Here is a 5,181-nt window from a genome sequence, read left to right as displayed (position 1 = left end):
CATACCTCTGCGATGGGTTTGCCTTTGCGGTCAAGGAACCCTACAAAACTCGACCAAGCGTTTTTGCATGAATCGGCATCGGAGTTGGTAATCTTCTTGGTCGAAGCTCCACGGTACGCCAAGGCCAGAGAATCTATTTGGTTAACCACTCATTGTCTTCCTGGTCGGCTCCTAGAGGATTGCCACTGATAATTATTCATGGCCATTTCCTCTATCAAATTCTGAGCCTGCTCGAGCATCTTACTGTTTAGCGCCTCACATGCTACAGCATCCACCATCTGCCTCGTCGTAAGGTTCAACCTGCTGTAGAAGGTTTGAACCTGCATCCACACTGGTAATCCGTGATGTGGGCAGCATCTCAAAAGATCCTTAAACCTCTCCCATGCATCATACATGCTTTCATCATCAAACTGCACAAAAGAAGATATGTCATTTCTAAGTTTTACAGTTTTAGCGGGAGGAAAATACTTATATAAAATTTTTTCGGCCAACGCCTTCCAGGTAGTAATCGTCTGCTGTGGAAGAGATTGCAACCATCTCTTAGCTCTGTCCCTCAAGGAAAATGGAAACAATCTCAACCGAATGGCATCATCGGTTGCCCCATTTATCTTGAATGTGTCACAAATCTCCAAGAAGTTGGATATATGAGCATTGGGATCCTCGCTGGGCAATCCTCCAAACTGCACGCTCTGCTGGATCATCTGGATAACGTTGGCTTTTATTTCAAAATTGTTGGCCGCTACAGCAGGTCTGACTATACTAGTTTTCATCCCATCCAAAGATGGTCGAGCAAACTCGTACATCGTCCTCTGATCGTCATCGGCCTGGGGGTTGAGGTTCTCCATCGCGTCAACTCCTTGAACCTGAACTGTAACTCCGTCCTCCTCCTTAACTGCCTGCAAACGTCGTCTTAATAATCTGAGAGAGCGCTCCGGGTCAGATAAGGGTGCTATGGGATCAGGGTTAGAGCTCCTAGTCATAAACTACCTGAAACCGACAACCAAACAACCACCAATCAACAAAAAATAAAGAATAAATAAATAAATAGATAATGACTAAATTAACACAAAAAAAATTCATTCTAGTTCACCGTTAATATCCCCGGCAATGGCGCCAAAAACTTGATAGGCTACTTATGCAACCTACACCTAAGGCAGTGAACCTATCGATACGGTCTATCGCTAGTGAGTATCAAGGTCGTATCCCTGGAGATCGGGTAAACCTAAAGTTACTACTGTTCGTTATGTTATTTAGTCTGAAATAAGGTGTGAGAAGTATAAATTAATTAACTAATGCTTATGAATGCAAATAAAGGAACAACAGCAACTGACAATCGAAAGACAACCGTAACAAAGAAGCAAACCCAAAGAGGACCTAAGTGATGGAATTCTAAGGTTGATTTTATAAACTGCCAATCTTGCTACCTATGCCTAAATCTTGAATCGAACTCGGCTCCTCTCTTGAGCTCACTAAGTTCCTAAATATGCACTAACCTAATGGAATCTCTTCTTATCAGATTATTACAGATTAGCGTTGAGCGTGATTTAGAACTATTAAGAGTTGTTAATTCTTAATTTGGCGAGTGAATTAACCTTATCTCTAAGCGTTAACTACCAGTTCTTACTATTTAATTTCCAGTTGTAAAAAGCATTTCTCAATGTCAAGAAATAACCCAAAAGACAATTAATTCAACATCTCAAATTAATTGAATCAAATTTAATTACTAAACTTTAAGAAGATTACAAAAATGGCAGATAAAAATCCAATCATTAAACACAATCCATCAATAAAGGTGAATCCCAATGGGTTCGGCAGTCCTAGCCACTCATAATGAAAGAAACAAATACAAAAGGAAATAAATAATAGAAAAGAAAATGGAACATGTAACCACTCTTCTCTCGAATCGGAGTGGGAATGTCGCAAGTGCCAATTCTGAAACCAGCCTCAAGTATGGATCTCGGATGTTTCGGTCAATCATCTAAAAACTTCAATCTTTGCTTGAATCCTCCAATTCAATCCTTTGTACTGATGTTGGTCTCCCAAAATGTCAAGTTTGCAGGCTTTTGAGTTGTTGAAGGAGAAACTTGCCAGAGGCCCTGATGTGTGTAGAATACACACATTTAAATGGAGTTTTTAAGGCTGATTTTATGTACATTTGGATGTGAATTGGTCCCAACACTCACCCTATGCTTCTGTTTGTGTGCATTAGGTCCAAAAGAAATCAAAGAGTGATAAAGGGAAGAGTTGGAGTAGAATTGGATGTCAAAGTTGCCGAAACAAGTCAAGTTCGTGCATGAGGAAGCTGAACACGGTCGTGTTGGTTTTAACACTGGCTGTGTTCCCAACATGTTCTGAAGAGCAAGCCGTGTTCCCAACATGGGCACCAAAATGGGCCGTGTTGGGTGCATTTGACAACAGGAAAAAGAAGGGTCACGACCATAGAGAGTAACACGGCCATCAGCATGGGGCCGTGTTCCCAACACGCCCACCAATACCAAGCCGTGTTCCCAACACGGGCATCAACATGGCCATGTTCACGGCAGCTGGACGAATTAATTAAAAGAAAGAAAATAGGGAAATGAGAAAAAGGGGGGAGAGGACATCCCAAACTCTATTCTTTCTCTCTCTAAGGGTTTTCTGAGCTGGAACTAAGGAAAAAGGAGACTTGGACCAAGGTTTCAATTGGATTCTCTTTGAAGATTAAAGATTGGGCGAGGTTCGTTGATTGGTTTCAGTTCGAGCAAGAGGAACAAGAATTGATTCAAGATTGGGCAAGAGGAATTGGAGCTGTTTACTCTCATTTAAGGGTGTATTCGGGTTTCTCTACCTTTACTCATTGTTGTAATTGAATTCTTGTGGGTTTTGATAATGAACATGATTAGCTAAACTTGTTAACCCATTGGGGGTTCTTTATCTAGGGATTTTTGTACTTAACTTTTGAATTGAATGTATTGATTTTCAATATTGGTTTGCAATGGAAGTGCTTATTGATTTGTTCTTCATATCTTGTTAAATGATTTTTGGAATTTGAATGTTCTTGAGAAAGACATTTAAGTTTGGATTGTCCTTTGCAACCTAGAATTGAATTCACTTAGAGATAGGGTGTTCGATCTACTGGATTGAGAATTAACAACTCTCAATAGTGTTAAATGGTACATAATGCTAATTTGGATAATTAGAGTTAGGAAGAGATTTCAACCTAATTAATCTAAGTTAAGATGTTAATATTCTTGAGAAAGGCGTTAATTGCGTAGAGATTTTCCTACGAAAATTGAATTCAATCAATCAATTCCATCTTTAGTTTCCATTCCCTTAACTTGAATTAATCCTTCCCTAGTAGCCGTAGTTAGACAACAATTAGAGTAGCTATTAATTAATTTAGAAATTATTCATCATTCATTTTAGTCTAATATAATAGAGAACAAAGGAGTAACTCTGGGCTTTCACTTTCCCGAGGAATACGACCTTGATACTCGCCATTAGTGCTAGACTGCATCGATAGGTACACTGCCTTAGATTGTAGCTGCATAAATAGCAACCATCATGCCTGATTATGGTTTCACCTAAGTGGGAGCTGCCATTTGAGCTTATGTGCGATACTAGTGAATTTACAGTTGGAGCTGTTTTAGGATAGAGGAGAGGTAAGAAGTTCCAACCAATTTACTATGCTAGCAAGACATTGACTGATGCCCAGGAGCACTATACCACCGCTGAAAAGGAGCTTTTGGCTATTGTTTTTGCATTTGAGAAGTTCAGATCTTATTTGGTGTTATCAAAGACTAAGGTATATGGACCATTTCACACTCAAGTACTTATTTAGCAAGAATGATGCAAAGCCTAGAATTATTTGTTGGATTCTGTTATTGTAGGAGTTTGATATTGAGATCAAGGATAAGAAAGGTGCTGAGAACTTAGCGGCAGACCACCTTTCTATGCTAGAAAACTCGAATTTGGAGGCGCTTGATGAGAGTGCAATTGATGACAATTTTTCGGATGAGTTCCTATTCTCAATTCAGATTAATTCTAATATCCCTTTGGTTCTCTAATTTCGCAAACTATCTAGTTGCTAAAGTCCTTCCGAAGGGTATGACATTTCAGCAAAAGAAGAAATTTTTTTCTAAATTGAAATACTACATTTGGGAGGACCCTTTCTTGTTTAGAGTTTGTGCAAATCAAGTTATTCGGCGATGTGTACATAGGGAGGAGATCCTCCAGATTTTGAGGCATTACCATGAAGGACCAATGGGAGGTCATCAAGCTGCAAATCACACAACTAGAAGGTGCTAGACTTTAGATTCTACTGGTCGACGATCTTTAAGGATGCTAGAGCATTTGTTTAGGTTTGTGATGCATGCCAAAAATCAGATAACATCTCTGATCGTGATGGGATGCCCCAAATAAGCATTCAAGTTGTTAAGCTTTTTGATGTTTGGGGCATTGACTTCACGGGACCTTTCCCTTCTTTTTATGAAAATAAATATATCTTGGTTGCTGTTGAATACTTTTCTAAGTGGGCCAAAACGCAAGCTTTTCCTACTGATGATGCCAGGATAGTTACAAGATTCCTCAAAAGACTGTTTGCTAGGTTCGGGACACCTAGAGCTCTTATTAGTGAAAAGGGGACTCATTTATATAATGGCCAGTTAGAAAAGGTGCTTAAACGCTATGGTGTATCACACAGGTTTTCTACACCCTATCACCCAAAAACTAGTTGGCAAATGGAGGTCACTAATAGGGGTTTGAAATGGATTTTAGAGAAAACTGTAGGAGTGAGTAGGAAGGACTGGACGGAGAAGCTAGATGATGCCTTCTGGGCATTTAGGACGGCCTATCGTACTTCTACTGGTTTTACACCATATAAGCTAGTTTATGGGAAAGCATGCCATTTACCTATTGAACTTGAGCATAAAGCATTGTGGGCTTTGAAAACTTCCAATTTTGATATTGTTAATGCAGGTAAACATAGATAGTAACAGCTTAACGAGTTAGACGAGTGATGGAACCACGCATATGGCAACTCCTTAATCTACAAGGAGCGTACTAAGAAGTGGCATGACAAGAGGCTAAGGAGCACCAAAGAAGTTCCAAGTTGGGGATAGTATGTTATTGTATAACTCATGACTCTGGTTCTTTCCTGGAAAGCTAAAAAGCCATTGGTCATGACCGTTCACCGTCCAACAA

General features: G+C 39.7%; 1 non-coding gene across 1 annotated transcript; it reads left to right on the top strand.

The window, feature by feature from the left end:
• The first annotated feature begins 336 nt into the window (after positions 1–336).
• LOC125368710 lies at positions 337–443 on the top strand. The gene has a single exon (XR_007214476.1). It is a non-coding gene; the product is annotated as a small nucleolar RNA R71 (small nucleolar RNA).
• The last annotated feature ends 4,738 nt before the right edge of the window (positions 444–5,181 follow it).

The sequence above is a fragment of the Ricinus communis genome, chromosome 10 (genome assembly GCF_019578655.1).
Source record: "Ricinus communis isolate WT05 ecotype wild-type chromosome 10, ASM1957865v1, whole genome shotgun sequence".
Taxonomy (NCBI): Eukaryota; Viridiplantae; Streptophyta; class Magnoliopsida; order Malpighiales; family Euphorbiaceae; genus Ricinus; species Ricinus communis.
Note: the sequence above shows the minus strand (reverse complement) of the source record. Positions and strands in the feature narration are given on the sequence as shown.